Source organism: Molossus molossus, unplaced genomic scaffold (assembly GCF_014108415.1).
Source record: "Molossus molossus isolate mMolMol1 unplaced genomic scaffold, mMolMol1.p scaffold_m16_p_14, whole genome shotgun sequence".
In the NCBI taxonomy this organism is placed as follows: domain Eukaryota; kingdom Metazoa; phylum Chordata; class Mammalia; order Chiroptera; family Molossidae; genus Molossus; species Molossus molossus.
This window is the reverse complement of record NW_023425349.1, coordinates 68,735,044-68,753,228: the sequence shown is the minus strand read 5'-3', so window position 1 is coordinate 68,753,228 and position 18,185 is coordinate 68,735,044.

Here is an 18,185-nt window from a genome sequence, read left to right as displayed (position 1 = left end):
GATAGACGCCTTTTTAGACAGGTTCAGTGCTGGAAGAAACCCTGAGAATCAGTGAGGCCAAAGCTTCCAGTTTCCCTGGGAAGACACTGAGACAGAGTAGTGGTTCTCTCAGGTCACCAGTCCACTGAGACAAACCAAGTTCAGGGCTGCAATCTCCTGGATTAAACCTGGGTTCCCATCACTGTCAGCAGCCTAATAGAGACAAGAGGAAACACTTACCGAATGTCTGTTGTGTGCCAACTACTATACCAAGTGCTATACACTTTCTAACCAAAACCCTCTGTTTATCGCCAAAAGAATAACTACCTACAGGATCCGCCAGCCAGCACGAGTGAATGGGTGGACGCGGTCTGAGATGGCAGAGTGGCGGTCCCAGCCGGAGGCCCGCAGGCATGCAGGCTGAGGAACGCAAGCAGCCCAAGGTGCAGGTGCAAAGCTGCCAGAGCTTCTCATGTCTGAAATGCAGCTTCCTTCGGACACTTCAATGCTGGCAACTACATCCAATTTAACAGTGCCCTGGCCAAGAACAACATCTGAATGGCAAGGCAAGCCCATTTAACACATCAGGCATTTTGCATGTAGCCTCTCATCTGCTTCTCACCACAACCAGGGTTGAATGAGGTGCCTGTAATGCAAAGAAATTCCACAAAGTTGCCCACATAGCTGACAAGTGGTAGAGTCACAATTCAAGCCTGTTTACTTACTACGTCCATGATCCTGCCTCATTTAATTCTCACAACCACAGGCAGAGGCAGTTATCATTATCCACGATTTGCAGACTGGGGAGTAAGTCACAGAGACTAGTAGATTCTGACCTGAAGTCATATCAAGTTTTATGAGAATCAAAATATTTTTGTCTTACAGTCTTGATGGGGGTGAAGTATTCTCAAGCTGTGAGTCTTAAACTAGAATTAACATATATTTCCTGACCTCCCAATTGCTTGGAGGTCATCATTGAGATCCTTATGCCTCTAACGTGAGCCAATTTCAATTTTTGTCAAACAAATAACACTAATTTTGAACTATGTCTGATGAAATAATCAGTAAGCCCTGAGAATAAACTCATTTCCATGTTTTACCAACAGTTTCTAACTTGGACTCCAGAGGAAATGTAAATACTATATTCTCTGTTACAAGTTCTCTCCCTGACTCTAAATGATAGAGTCCAGAGAGCAATCACTGTATTTTCTTTACCTCCACTCATTCGGGAACATCTCCCCAGCTCAGGGATATAAAGAAATATTTTGGTATGAAAACATATACACACCCCGCCTATGTCAAGAGCTGGCATTCCAGGGACAACTTCTATGTCCCTGTCCCCACGTCTCCAAGGCAACTCAGGAATGGTTCTGCTGGCCCTATCCTACAGCCGCAGCGTCTACGGCTCAGCCTGTTGGTGGGGCTGAGACAGTATCCCAGGAACACTCAGCAGAGGACCAAAGGGAACCAAAGCCTTATCTGAGGGAGGGATCACAGCCAAACAACTACTATGCTTTGATTACATACAACCTACTGATTTTTTCCCTGAAAGTCATTTAAAAAAAACAGCTTTTCAATCCTCATCAAAAGGAAACAAAAAGAGTTATTTTTTCATTTATTAAAATCTTATTTTCCTAACCTAAACTGTACACTATTTAATTTGTTAGGTAATCACATATACATTAAGCAAACAGGAGAATACCCATTGAAAAGAATTTTTTATAAGCATAAAAGATGTTCAAGGATATTCCTCAAGAAATCTGAATGTAATTGAAACAGCGACCACTAGGAGTTATGTCTTCTTTGCACACCTAAGAGTTTAAACAAAATTATGTTTAAAAATATCAATCATATTTTTAACTATTTATTATTGGGTACTTGTGATATTGAAAATACAGCAGATAATTTCCACCAATGTACTACAGTCAAGGCTGTCCATGTTACAGTCTACAGAGCAATGGCACGGAATTTATTTTTCTAAATTATGGAATTCTCAATACCTGGATTCAGTTTTTAAAAAAATGCAACTTTCAACAAACTGTCTATTTTATAGGCCAATCACTCTATTGATTTTGTGATGTACTGACCAGTTAGCCAATTCTCTGAAAAATATTACATACTAAAGAATATTTAAATTTCCTCCATACAGTTATCCATGGGTTACTACCTTAGTGAAAATCTATTCATAAAAATAATTGAGCCCTGGCCGGTTTGGCTCAGCATTAGAGTGTCGGCTTGCGGACCAAAGAGTTACAGGTTCGATTCTGGCCACAGACACATACCTCGGTTGCGGTTCATCCCGGCCCTGGTCCTGGTTGGGGTCGTGTGGGAAAACCAGTTGATGTGACCCTCTCACACTGATGATGTTTCTCTTTCTCTCTCCCTCTCTCCCACTCTATCCAAAAATAGATGGAAAAATATCCTCGGGTGAGGATAAAAAAAAATAACTGAAATTAAAATGCTTTAATATAAATTATTAATGAGACAATACTGTGTACAGATTCACAAACACTTTTATGTAGAAAATAAAGAAATTTAGTGTTGCCTAAGTAACAGGTAAATAATTATTAGCAAACCAATGTAAGGACTGAATTCCTAATTAGTCAAGCTCTTTCACTCCAAAAGAAAATGAAACCCTGCTTTTCAGTAAAGTAGCCACCTAATCCCTTTGTTTAAAGACTAGGAGAGGAAGAGAAAATGGTTTATCATTCGTCCTTACATTCCTTCTCCAAACCCTCATCCCAATCTTTCGTTTAAACTCCTCAAATATCCTCTTTCAAATATCATCAGGTTGAGCTTTTATCATGTATTCTATTTTTTTTTTTTTTTATCCTCACCTGAGGACATTTTTCTATTTTTTGTTCAGGTAGAGTGGGAGGGGGAGAGAGGAAGAGAGAGAGAGAAACATCGATGTGAAAGGGACACATCGAGTGGCTGCCACCCGCACGACCAACCAGGGCCGGGGACAAACTGCAACCGAGGTACATTTGCCCTTAGCGGGAACCGAACCCGGGTCTCTCGGGACCGCAGGCCGATGCTCTAACCACTGAGCCAAACCGGCCAGGGCCATGTATTCTATTTTTGAGCAAAGAAAAATCCCAGCAACTTTGAGATCAGTTGACACTGAATACTGGCAGGTACCAACATTTCTTAAAAACACACTGGTTAATGACCATACAAGTCATGTGACTGAAGATTCTGGGTGCATCACAAGGACTGTTTATCAAAAAAACGTTTATTTTATTATTATTATTTTTTAATCTACACCCAAGGCTGTTTTTCCATTGGTTTTTTTTTTTTTTTTAGATAGAGTGGGAGGAAGGGGGGGGACAGAGAAACATCAATGTGAGAGAGAGACATCGATTGGTTGCCTCCTGCACAACCTCAGTGGGGCTGGGGATTGAACCCGCAACTGAGGTACATGCCCTTGACTGAGAATTGAACCCATGACTCTTTGGTTCAAGGGCCAATGCTCTAACTACTAAGCAAAACCGGCCTGGGCCAAAGAGCATGAGTTTTAGGCTTATGTTATTATTCTCAACTTTTTTTTTAATCCTCACCTGAGGACATTTTTGCATTTATCTTCAAATAGAGCAGGAGAGAGAAAGGGAGGAAGAGAGAGAGAGAGAAACATCTATGTGAGAGAGACACATCGACTAGCTGCCACCCACACAACCCCCGGGGCTGGAGACAAACTGCAACTGAAGTACGTGCCCTTAGCAGAAACCAAACCCGGGTCTCTCTGGACCACAGGCTGACACTCTAACTGCTGAGCCAAACTGGCCAGGGCTATTGTCAATTTTTTTATCTGAAGCTAGAATTTGGTCACAAATTTTCTCCAATCCATTTCTCCCATTAAGATATGATATAAGCATACTTTGTACAGGGAACAAATCTCCATAAAGTTAGCATTAGAATTAGTTTCCTTTGTACTGAGCAGCTCATTTGCCCATGAAATTAAAGCTAATGTTACCTCAAAGCCAATGCTGAAGTTCAAAGTATAGCTGTAATATTTTTACTGCTTCTGAAATTAAGCTGAGCTTTACGTATGTCTACAGATACTCCAAGCCAACTTAAAGTTTTGTATGTTGAATATGGATGCTTTTAGCCCTGATCAAAGCATGCATATTTTTTTTATGTGGCATTTAAACAAAACTGTATCAGAATAAAAGTGTATTACTAGAAACCAGCACGTAGAGACGGCAGAGGAAGGCGATCACTTATAGATGCCCATACTTCATTCCAAAGGAGATTTCAGGGCACTGAAACAGGGAATTTAACAGATTCCCTGTTTTAAAATGTGCCAGATTAAGCTTTAACAGTACTTTTCTTCAGTCAAGAAAGCTGATGTCTGTGCAAGGGCAACCTGGAAACCCCCCCTCCGCCCCCACACACTCTCTGTCTCTCTCTCTCCTTGGGACACAGCCACAGCAAGCTGGGGATGACATGGTGGGATGCCCTCTCTGGCTGAAGGCAAGCACTCAGGGTTGGCACGATGACCCTCAGAGATCATCGGGTTCTGACCACTGGAATCAGATATGTTCAGTGTTCTCAAAAGCTGCCCGGGGCTAGAAGGCCAGAAAAGGCAGATTCAGAATAGGAGACAGCAGCTAAGTCAGGTGATGTGAAAACGAAGGAAAAGTCATTCAACCACCGTTTCAAAACATTTCATTTTTTTAAATGATTTGTTTAAACAGGTACTATTTTGAGTTTTTAACAATGGCTTTAGGTAGTTAAGGTGCAGTGTAGAACAAACGACTCCTTAAATCACTTTTGAAAACTGACTATTCAGACTCAACTTACACAGGTACATAAATCAATCCATTAGGTGAAACGTGAAATGTGAAGTCATGCTGCGGTGCGTTTTATTAAAACAGACTCGGCGTGTATCACAGCTTCCAAAGGGTGTGATCAGAAAGGTAGAGACAGAAAATGTAGTCAAGCACCCAGTTTCCCTGTTATGGAATGGAATTACCCAGTTTCCCTGTTATGGAATGGAATTCAGGGCACAGGAGGGGAAAGTGTCTGTGAGATCCCTGTGCTCAGCCGCCACGCTGTTTGAGAAAGGAAGTCCTCTGCAAACGCAGGGACAGGAGACAATGCATCATCCAGCTACTGAGTTTATAATAAAGGATAGTCGCCTGATCCGTTGGATTGTGGTTTTTCTTTTCCCCTTTGCTGCTCCCCACGCATGGATCTGCCTAACACCTCCTAAGAGTCTGAAGCTTTTCCAGAGAGAAAGGACAAGGCAGTTGCTCTTTTCATCGCCCCCCCTACTGAAGGGTTTTCCAGAACAGCCCAGGAACACCTGCAGCGCACCGCACCACGGCTTCCTCGGGGCTGCTCGGCCTCACCGGGGGCCTTCACTCCTCCCCGGCAGCGTGGCTGCCACTGAAGGCAACAATTTCGATAGAAAATGGCCACATGCTCCCACACGCAGTTACTTATTTTTTTTTTTTTACTCACATCATTTTCTATACTTAATATACTCTTAGAGTTACGACAGGTGTTACACTTTTGTCACAAAACCATGTGTTCTCACATGAGCTTCTGGTTAGCACGGTCAGCGGCAATGACACTCATTTTTACCTACCACTTTATTTTCATACATTTTTCTTTCTAAATGTTTTCGTATTTTCTCTTATGAGATTGCTAGACAGGATATACCTCATTTTTACCATTAAATTCTGTTGACTCTGAACCCTAAGCTACACTTCTGGGCTAGCCTACAGACCGAAACACTGGCTCAGGGCTGCAGTCTCCCACAAGGTGATCAAAACCCTCCAGTGATGAGCCCAAAGCCAACACTCCTATCTCCTGCTACCTCATCAATGAGCGCTATCCATTCATCTGGGTAACAAGCTTCTCTGAACACAGAGGGAAAAACAATGGTCCCTTCTTTCTTGCAGCACAGTTATTCCAGAGAAACAGCACAGACACCCATAGGAGAAATCATCACCATAGTGAAGAGAGCTTTGGAATAATATATGGACAAAGGCACAGAGAAAGGACAGTTGATTTTTTCGCAGGTCAGCATGGGTTGAAGTGGGGGAAGGAAGGTGGGAAAGATTCATTTTCCAGCCTGGTTTTCCTGCTCTGACAGGGAAGAGGATTCCCACAGCCTGCCAGCTCTCCTTGCTTGGCTCCTTCTAGCAGCTACTAGTTGCTAATTAGAGTCAAGGAAAAGTCAAAGCATTAAGTGCAGAATAAATAATGACAGAAGCCTGGCTGTGTAAGTACATTGCACAATTACTTTTCTCAGGGTTTAAAAAAAAAAAAAAAAAAAAACTCTTTCTAGTCATTCCTTTGGTGATAAATTTGACGTCTTCTACATCGGCCTGTTGTGAAGGTCCCCATGAATATTCGCCATGGAGCAACCTGCCTTCTTCTTCTAGAGGCCAGCCCAGCTCATCTGCGCTCCTCAAATTTAACTGCTTCCACCCTTTGGGCTTCCATGAGAAAGGTGAGTTTGAGCAACAAATCATTTCAACGACAGGCGGGTCTTTGCTTGCCCTCCCACGGCATCACACAGTAGATGCATAATCTCGAGCATGCGCCCTGCTCATGCCCCTTCTTTTCACAACAGAGTCATCCCAGGGATTCGAATGCTAGCGCCTCTGCTCAGACTCTGCTCCCACCTTCGCTGTTTACCACCTTCGGCCATTTCTTCTCTCTAGGCTTACTTATAAAACGGGAACGACTTATCCCTCAGTGGATTTGTGTTTCAAATGAAATGAGATGACTGGGATGGTGCCTAGCACAGAGGTTAATACACAGACAAGAACTCAACGACTGAGAATTCATCCTCTCCCTCCCTCTGTCCCTCCCTGTCCCTTTTTCCTACTAGGCAAACCGAACTCCAAACACATTTTCCCATAGAGCCACACAACTCTTGCTTCAGAGAGGGTCTTGATTTCTCACTTAGAGAAAGGTAAGTGGTTCTCAATATAATGCATCCGTGAAAAAATTTAGTAAGAAAACACCATGTAGCAGCATACCCTGAGACTCTCCATGGTCAGGATATATTCATATTTTTACTATTTTTAACACAGTTGGATTCTGTTAGCTAATATCTTGTGTAGACTTTTTACATCACTGTTCATTGGCCTATAATTATCTTTCCTTCCCCTGCTTCTACCTTTTTTCCATCAAGTATTTCTAGTCTCAGATAGATATTGTTATCAAGGCAGGTGATAATTCCAGGAGAATTAAAAATGAGCCCAGAGAAAATGTTAAGACAGCTGAAGAACACAAGCACTAGGAATGAAAAACAACAGCCCCCCCGCCCCAATTCTATATTGTACCTGAGAAAACCAACTCAAGGAACTCTCTAGAATGAGATACAAGATAAGAAATTTGGAGGCTATAAGTAGAAACATTAGGAGTTTCAGAAGAACTCAGAAAAGTAAACAAATGGGAGAAAATGGCTGAAAAATACCAGTCAAGAACTTCGAAGAACTGGGGGTTGAGGAAGAATACAAAATGTTTGGTTGAAAGACTTGCCACTGGAAGGTAAAAAAGGAACAAACAATACAAGAAAACAAGTAACAAAGAAAACCAGCACGGTAAATGGAAAACACAAAACAAGATGGCAAAAATAAGCCTGCTAGTAATTATAATAAAGGAATGAGACATCAACCAAAAGTCTGATTCTCAGATTGGATTTTTTAAAAATCATGACTCAAATAGTCAACATTAAAGGTATAAAAAATATAGTCAGAGAAACATAAAATGGAAGAAAACCAATGTAGCAATTTTACTATCAGAATAGAATTTGAAGCCAAAACATCATTAAAGACAAAGAGAATTTGCCTGCTCATAAAATAAATGATGCAGAAGAAAAACACAACAGTCTCAGAGGTATTATGAACCTAAAAAAATGTGTTCATAAAATATATAAGTAAACAAGTGACAAATCTATTGGGATAAATAAATCAACTATTATCATTGGCTAATTTAATATGCTTGCCACAGGAACGGATAGAAGATCTAAGTAAATGATTAATAGTATATTACATATAATATTAAGACACCCTTCTCAGAAATGATAGAGGAAATGCAAACAACTGATTAACAGCAACACAGAACTTCAGAAACACAGACTGTTTGTGCCCCTTAGGCATTCAGGAATATTCACAGATCTTGATCATTTCATAGCCACAATGGAACCCTAAAAAAATTACCAGAAGTTCATCAAATGATATTCTTACCTCAATATAACTAAGGTAGAAACAAATAGTGAAAGGATAACTAGAAAACATCTGACATACTTGATATATGACATGTGTAAAAGTAACAAAAATAATGTGTGATGTCAAGAACTAAAAATCCTTAAAGCATAATGACAAGAAAAGAACCCATGCCAAAATTAAGGGGATCTAAAATAGTTAATAGTGGAAAATCAAATGAGTTTTATATAGCTATAAATAAAAAATAAAGATTTAAAAAGAAGCCAATAACAGTTCATTAAGGAGAACAAAACCAAGAGAAAAAGCCAGATTATAAAGCAGAGAATAAAAATATGGGCAGAAATCAATGAACTGGAAGAAGACAAAAACAACTGACCTGATTAATAAACCAAGTGTTGTTTTTATTTATTTTTATTTTATTTTATTTTATTATTGTTGGAAGTATTACAGGTGTCCCCCATTTTCCCCCATTGACCCCCTCCTTCTCGCTCCCACCCCCCTCTTGCTTTCCCCAACCTAATGTTTGTGCCCACTGATTGTGCATATATGCATATAAGTTCTTTGGTTTTTAAAGGCTAAGAATTTAGCCCTGGCCTGTTTGGCTCAGCCATTAAGAGCGTCAGCCTGTGGTCCAGAGAGACCCGGGTTCGGTTACCGCTAAGGGCATGTACCTCGGTTGCGGTTTGTCCCTGGCCCTGGTTGGTTGTGTGGGTGGCAACCACTTGATGTGTCCCTTTCACGTTGATTTTTCTCTCTCTCTCTCTCTTCCTCTCTCTCCCTCCCACTCTATCTGCACAAAAAAAAAAAAAAAATGGAAAAAATGTCCTTCGGTGAGGATAAAAAAAAAGTCTAAGAATTTAGAACAGCCTCAGGCAAGACTGATGAGAGAGAATGCAAAGCAATGACAAAGATCCATCGCTCACACCAAAAGAAAGAGCAAATCAAAGGAGTTTTGATTTATAGAGACAGAATAAAAGTAGAGGAAAAATTACTGAACTAGTGGGTGAAGGAACAGAGAGGATAAGAATTTATAACAAGTAATACCAATATTAAAGATAAAAAATACAAGACATAGAACAATGACATTTTGAAAGTAATGCAAGAACATACCACCAACTATCTTTACCCAATAAAAATATCTTGTAAATACTTTTTCCTTTTTTGGGGGGGGGGGTATGTGCCCCTAGCAGGAACGAACCTGGGACTCTCTGGTTCTCAGGCCAACGCTCCAGCCGCTGAGCCAAACTGGCCAGGGCATAAATACTTTTTTCAATTACAGTTTACTTTCAGTATTATTTTGCATTAGTTTCCGGTGTACAACATAGTAGTTAGACTATCATATATTTTACTAAGTGGTTCTCCCAGTATTTCCAGTAACCACCTGCCACTATACATAGTTTTACAGTAGTATTAACCCATCTGTCTTATGCTACACTTTACATCCCCCTGACTATTTTGCAACTATCAATTTGTACTTCTTTTTAAGAGACAAAAGCCAAAAGAATTTATTACCCACAGATCACTTAAAATAAAACAAACAGGTATAATAAGGTAAAGAAGAACTAATGGGAGAGTTCTGCAAAATTGTCAGGTACAAAACCAATATACATACAATGAGTAATAGTCTTCTGTACTGTAATAATTCATTTGAAAATAGAAAAATAATATATTAATTATAATAGTAACAAAAAATACAGCAAAAGTAGGTTTGCAATTGTGAGCACACACACATAGAGTCTATTCTTGTATAATTACTTATTAATTATTGTATTTTTTACTTATTAATTATTGTGTTATTTTCCATACAAACAACTGTAAACCTACTTTTACCCCACCCTGTATATCTAGCAATTAACCTAACAAAGATTACAGAAATTTCAAGGAGAAAATGTTAAAACTTTAAAGGGCATTTTAAAAATCTCTGAATATATACAGAGAGAAGATACTCAATGACAGGATGTGTTAACATTTTAAAGATGTTGCCTTTCTCTAAGTTATAATAGTGTGTTTCTTGTAAAATCTCATCAGGAATTGGCAGGAGTTTGACAAACTAATTCTAAAAACATACATGAAGGGAAAAAATGGATAGCTAAGACTTTTTTGGAAGAAAATAAAACAAAAGCTGAAGAGGCTTATCCTGACAGACATTAGAATTAAGTATAGTGCCTGGCTGGTGTGGCTCAGTGGTTGAGGTCAACACATAGACCAACTGCCGGTTCGATTCCAGGTGAGGGCACATGCCCAGGTTGTGGGCCAAATCCCCGGTGCGGGGCATGCAGGAGGCGGCCAACTGATGTTCTCTCTCATTGATGTTTCTACCTCTCTCCCTCTCTTCCTCTCTCTCTAAAATCAATAAAAAAAAAATTTTCACATTAGTTATAGTAATTGAGAATAGCAAAAATCTAATAAAAAGAAAAAATCAAGAAACAAAATCCAGAAACAGAAAAACGTTTGTCCTTCCTTCCTTCCCCCTCTCTCCCAGCACACATATAGGGGGAAAGAGGAGAATTCGAGAAAAGGTCTGGGGTCAGTGATTGCATGTCAGTATTCACATCTGGGGAAATTCTCCCGTTCTATAATTAGGACATCAGGGTGACGGGTGAAGGGGCGGAAGCCATGCTATGTATTCCTGAGAAGAAACACACCTATGCAGAAAAGGAAATACTCAAGATGCTCTAAAACAAAGAATTATCATGAGTAATTGCATGTATTGATATACAGTAAGACCTCCCTTAACATCACTGATAGGTTCTTGGAAACTGCAACTTTAAGCCAAACGAGGTACAGTGAAACCAATTTTACCACAGGCTAATTGATATAAACAAGGGAAAGTTCCACAGCACATTTCTGGTACCAAAAAAGTCACCAAACTTCTAAATAATGACCCAAAACACCTCTAATATGAAACATGAAATAAATGTGAGCTATACATACATGGAATCAAGGTTCATAACAGCAAATGAGATAATTATTTTCCAACCCACTTATTCCAGTTCAAGGCTGCCAGTGCCAGAGCCTGTCCCTGTAGCTCAGGGTACCAGGCGCATCACCCCCACACTCTCTCAGACACACCAGTTCACCTCGCAGGCACACCTCTGGCTTGTGCGGGAACCCAGAGCACCTGGAAAAATGCCGCAGACCTGGGGAGACGGCGCCAGCCCCAGACAGACAGTGGCCCTGAGTGGAAACCATTTTTTTTCTCATCCACATGATAATAAAACATTATTCAAGGGCCTGCTACGTGACAAATAGAATCAGATTCTATAATGCCATATCTGCTTCATCCTCTATATTAACACTTGACTTTACAAAAATAGGCTTCAGTTAGTTGATCATGGAAAACATCATATGGATAGCACCTCGAATACCTTCAACCAATCTGTAAGAGTAACATGATTATTAAAGTTTGAGAAACACACAAGCCAGATTTCATGTTCCTTTGTGTACCTCAAATCGCTACAAGGATGTCACTTATTTCTAGTTTAATTAAAATGCTGGCAGTAATCACATTTTACTTATTTTATATAAATCCACATGTACAATATTTTATTCCATAAATGAGTTGAGAATCTGAATGAAAATTGTATTATCTCAAGTGTTGTTTAAGTTAAAATTCTGATCAGAGCCAGTATGAAGTCAAGTTTACTCTCTTCTGGGAAGATGTCAGTATATTAGAAATGTGTGGACACTAAATAAAATTTTGTGGATAGGGAAGCTTTTCTTTCAGATTAACTTAAAGTATGAGTCATTCTCCATTTTTTCCAGGTAAAACATCTAGATTTATTAACTACCACGTTGGTACAAACCTGTCAAAATTGTGATTTTTCTTCCTCATTTCTCTCAGATGTATACCAAATAGGTCTGAAATATTTATCTGTTCAAAATTTAAGCTTAGTAAAAAAAATATCTAAACTTCTTTGAGAAAGAGTATTATCCATTTTTTATTCAAAACAATAGAAAACATTCATTATTTTCCTCATTTCTGAAATGAACCTTATATGTTTTCATTAAAAGAAAACTTTTACCTCATTTAAGCTAAGTCTAATGAATCGAACTCACTTGTGTAAGTGAAAGAAGCACATCACAAACTAATTTATTTTTCATTTGAAGTAGAAAAAGTAAGTCTTACTGCCCTTTTAAATATCATTCATTTGGTTACTTACAGATTTATCTTTGTCATGCCATTATTAATTGTTTTTTCATTTAAATCATACTGAAAACAGAGAACTTCTGACCAAAACAGAAAGCAACATTTGTGATGTAGTTAAAGTGAGCTGTGAAATACAAAATATGGCCCTGTTTGGCTCAGCGGTTGGAGTGTCGGCCTGTGGTACAGAGAGACCCGGGTTCGGTTCCCAATAAGGGCACGTACCTCGGTTGCAGTTTGTCCCCAGCCCTGGTTGGTCGTGCGGGTGGCAGCCACTCGATGTGTCCCTTCACATCGATGTTTCTCTCTCTCTCTCTTCCTCTCTCTCCCTCCCACTCTATCTGAACAAAAAATGGAAAAATGTCCTCGGGTGAGGATAAAAAAAAAAAGAAATACAAAATATGGTTGTAATTCTGCGTTTAAAAATGTATAGTGCAGAACCTTATGATGAATACCTGAGTTAAGGGGAAAAGGCACCAAAGTCCACACTGACAGATTTATTTGTATACACACACACAGGGAATACAATTACCTCAGAGCAAAAGGCCCTTGATAAAGGGGTGTTTTTTTAAATCTAGATTTCATTGTAATAACTTGAAAATATATAACTGATGATGTGATGCAAAGTTCACTGTACTCTGCTTCTGGGTTCTCGTCTGTAACTGACATTGTCAGCACTTTTTATCAACTGTTTTCATCATTTCAACCTGAATGAACCAAACTATCACAGGAAATGTTTTTGAAGATTTCACATATATCGAAACACAGAAGTGAGACAATAGTTGATATGTGTGTACGCAATGATTTACAACCCTAGGAAGCTACTTAAAGCCAATGGCTCATTTTTTGGCAGCTTTGATTCTATCAAGGTACTCTCTCAGTACATTTTGGGCAATGAATGTATTTAATAATGGCAATGCAAAAATATTCCAAGGGAACTCTTCTTTTCAAGTGTCTACATAATTAATTTACCAATGTAAGAAATACTGCATATGTTTTCAGCACATTAAATTGGCATGCTGGCTTTCCAAAAAAAGGATTAAGTCCTAACTTCTTTCCCTAGCATTCATCTTTAATGATTTGGTGCCAGATTACCTTTGCTATCAGTATCTTACCCATCTTGGGTACTTTAACGTAGCTAAACTGCCTGTACTGTCCTAGCTACCATCTCAATACCACTGTACAAGCACTCCCCTAGTCTGGATCATGCTCTTTCCCCCGAGCACTGATCTCCGTACACCATATAAATCCTTTTGAAGTTCAAGGTCCCGTTTAAAGGATGCCTCTGAGTCTGTGAGTGCTCACATGCCACACTGTGTGCCAAGTGCCTAATATATATTTTTATCTTAATCTTTACAATCCCTTCCCAATGGGAGCCATAATAGTGACTACAATAATTACTACATGGTACCAAGTGTTTTTGGGCATGATTGTATTTAAACCTCACAGCAAGCCAGTGTGTTATCCCCATTCGACAGATGAGGAAGGTAAAGCATTGGATGTTAATTGTGGGAGTTGGAACCTCAGCTCTGTGTTCTGAATCTGAATCCCAGCTCCAGCGTTTGCAGCTCCCTAAAGCAGCAGTTTCCTCAAGTGTCACAGTGCGTGCGTGTGTGTGTGTGTGTGTGTGTGTGTGTGTGTGTGTGTGACCAGGGCTCTCTCACGGAACTGCTGTAGCACTAAATGGAACCACCCACATAAAGCATTCAGCACAGCGTCTGGTGCACACCGGGAATTGCCGGGCATTAGCTATTGTTCATTTCAGTCATTCCCCACGATATCTAGCATCGTGTTCGGCATACTGCAGAAACAAAAAATATATTAGTAAGTGAAGACCACTCCATCCTTTCTTAAAACAAATTTATTTTACAAGTCAGTTCAGAAAAGCGGTTCGTACCCTGTTGATTTCAGATCACTAGAAAACAAGAATGTAAATTCAAAATGTTTACGGATGGAGCTCATTCGCGTTCGCTGGCACAAGCAGCAAGCAGTGTGGAGATGACGCTTGAGCTCAGCTTCAGAGGGACTGCAAACGCTACTTGCTTGGAAATACTTCTGGGTGTTAGAAGGCTAAAATCTAATATTCTCCTCAAGCACAAGTCTATAAAGACTCCTTTAAAGTCCCCAAAAAGGCTTTTTTAAAAAGTTCAATAATGATATTTTAAAATGAACACATTGAGCCCTGGCCGGTTTGGCTCAGCGGTTAGAGCATCCGCCTGCGGTCCTGAGAGACCCGGGTTCCGTTCCCGCTAAGGGCATGTACCTCGGTTGCAGTTTGTCCCCGGCCCTGGTTGGTCATGCGGGTGGCAGCCACTCGATGTGTCCCTTTCACATCGATGTTTCCCTCTCTCTCTCTTCCTCTCTCTCCCTCTCACTCTATCTGTACAAAAAATGGAAAAATGTCCTCGGATGAGGATTAAAAAGAAAAAAAAAAAAAAAATGAACACATTGAGGTAAAAACCAATCACAAATTTTCAACTTTGTTTTAATCAAAAGGACCATAGAGTTCTGTGTCTAAATTCAATTCCAGCATTTTACTTAAAATTTATGCATAAATTTATGCAATTTCTAAAGGAAAGCATTCCTATATCTCTGAACATGAATCAATATGCAAAAGATTTTAATTTTAAGTTGACTACAAACACTACAAGAAAAATTTGAAGAACACTTTGCTGATATTGATACATTTAGAGTTGATTTTCTTTTTCAACATTTCTATAACTTATGATGTGATCACCACACTGAGTCTAGTAACCATCTTATACCATGTGAAGTTACTACATTAGTATTGACTATATTCCCCTTCACCTGTTCACCCATCCCTCAACCCTGCTCTCTTCTGCAGACAGCCCAGAAATAACCTCTCACTTATATGGTCACTTAATCTATGACAAAGTAGGCAAAAACATACAATAGAGAAATGAGTCTTTTCAACAAGTGGTGTTGGGAAAACTGGACAGATATAAGCAAAAAATAAAACTGGATCACTGTCTTACACCATATACAAAAATAAACTCCAATGGATTAAAGACTGAAATGTGCGACCCCAAACCATAAAACTCCTAGGAGAAAACATAGGTAGTAAACTATTTCACATGAGTCTTAGCAATATCGTTTTGGATATGTCCTCTGGAACAAAGGAAACAGAGGCGAAAATAAACAAATGGGACCACATCAAACTAAAACGCTTCTGCACAGCAGAGGAAGCCAACAAAACAAAGGACAACCTACTAAATGGGAGCAGATACTGGTAAATGATACATCCAATAAGGGGTTGGTATTCAAAATATGTAAGAACCTCATATAAAACAATAAACAATCACATCAAACAATGGGCAGAGAACATAGTTTTCCAAAGAGGACATACAGATGGCAACAGACATATGAAAAGATGCTCACATCTCTCACCATCAGGGAAATGCAAATCAAAACCACAATGAGATTCCACCTCACACCTGTCAGAATGGCTATTTCCCAAAAGCCAACAAACAACAGTATTGGCGAGGATGTGGAGAAAAGGGAACCCTTGTGCACTGATGGTGGGACTGCAAATTGGGGCAGCCACCATGGAAAACAGTATGGCGTTTTCTCAGGCTTTTCTACATTTACATTCTTCCCTGGAATTTCATTTAAAAAGTTAAAATTCTCTTCTATTAACTATTGCGCCACAGTAGGCAACAGGTTGAAAGAAAAAGAAATATTCTATTAGGACTAAATGAGATGTTAAACCTGATCTGAATATTTGTACACTATAACCTTCATCTTGAGGACACAGTAATGGAAGTAAGTAAATAAATAAAACAGTCACAGTGAATAAACACTTTAAGTAACGCTTGCAAGCCCTCCAGGTAGAGGAAAGCCTCCAGCCCTGAGGACTTTGTCCGGGCCTGGTGCTGCGACACCTGACCGGCCTCGGCTCCCACGCACTGCCGCTCTCAAGCTGGGCAGGACGTGGCCTGTTCCGCAGAGGAGAAAGTCTGGTGAGACGGTGCTTTAAAAAACAAACGTTGTTGGTTTTCTCCTTTTTTTTTTTTTTTTTTTTTTTATCCTCACCCGAGGACATTTTTCCATTTTTTGTACAGATAGAGTGGGAGGGAGAGAGGGAGAGAGAGAGAAACATCGACGTGAAAGGAACACATCGAGTGGCTGCCACCCGCATGACCAACCAGGATCGGGGACAAACCGCAACCGAAGTACGTGCCCTTAGCGGGAACCGAACCCGGGTCTCTCTGGACCGCAGGCCGACGCTCTAACTGCTGAGCCAAACTGGTCAGGGCCGTTGTTGGTTTTCTTACTGTCACAAAATATAAGCTCTCTAGTTCCAAATAAAAAACGTGTCCCATAAACCTGTTCAGTCTTTTAATAGTAAGTGGAAATAATGCTCTTTAAAAAAAATAACGAGCCAGTAAATTGGATTAATATATTTTTTTCCAAAAAGAAAGAAAAAAATAACTTTTTTCCAAATTCTCTAGTCACAAAATGACTAGTAAAAAAAGAATACAGTATAAAATGCTTAGAAGAGCCTGGCCAGTGTGGCTCAGTGGTTGAGCACCAAGAGATCACCGGTTCGATTCCCGGTCAGGGCACATGCCCAGGTTGTGGGCCCAATCCCCACTGGGGGGCATGCAGGAGGTGGCCAATCGATGTTCTCCCTGATCGATGTTTCTATCTCTCTCTCTCTCCCTTCCTCTCTCTCTCTAAACTCAATAAAGAACAAAAAATTAAAAACAAAATGCTTAGAAGAATAATCCTTTATCATCACATTTAATTAAGAAACACCACAGAATTCTTCATTGGTAGGAATACATAACATATACTGGCAGAGGCTACAAATAGTTTTTAAATGTTTTTATTTTATTGAAGTACATTTTATAATTTTACTACTTACAATTAAAATAATTAATTTCAATAAAATTCACTAATTTTAACTGTGCAGTGTGATGAAATTTTGTAATTGTATACAACACTGTAACCTCTACTACATTCAAATTATAACAAAACCATCATCCCAAAATGTTTCCTGGTAATCTACAGCCGATGGTTCAGTCTCCCAAATTCCAGCACAAACAATCACTGATCCTCCTGTCACTAGTTTTGGCATTATAGATTTTCATTAAACAGAATCAGACAGTACGTATTCTTTTGAATGTGATATCTTTCACTTGGCATAGTGTTGAGATTAATTTAAATTCAACATGCATTTGCATACATTAATATTTTGTTCCATTTTACTTCTGGGTAGCATTCCACAATACAGATGTGTCATATTTAGGTTATGTCCAGTCTGGGACTATTATGAATAGCACTGCTATGAACGTTCACATAAAAGTCTACATAAACATGCTTTCATTTCTCTTTGACAAATAACAATGAGTTGGATTGCTGTGTTTTATGATAAATTCATATGTAACTTGATAAGGTACTACCATCCTGTTTTATAATTTGCATTCTCACCAGCAGCATATAAGGGTTCCAGTTGCTCCACATCCTCTCCAATATTTAGGGTTGTTTGTCTTTTTAACGTCTGCCATTCTAGTGGGTGTGTAGTGGCATCTCACTGTGGTTTTAACATGCACTTATCTGACAACTAGTGATGGCGAGCATATATTCATGTGTTTATTGGTCATTTATGTATCTTCTTTTTAGGATATGCCTATTCAAATCTTTTGGCCAAATTTTAATTGGATTGTTGAGTCTTATTACTGTGTTGTGAGACTCTTCATATGTTTTGAACACAAGCCCTTTGTCAGGTTTATGTTTCAGAAATACTTTCGCCCAATCTAGGGCTTGTATTTTTTCCCATAGGTATTCTTTGAAAGACGTAAAAGTTTTGAATTTTGATCAAGTTCCATTTTACTGCTTTTTTCTGT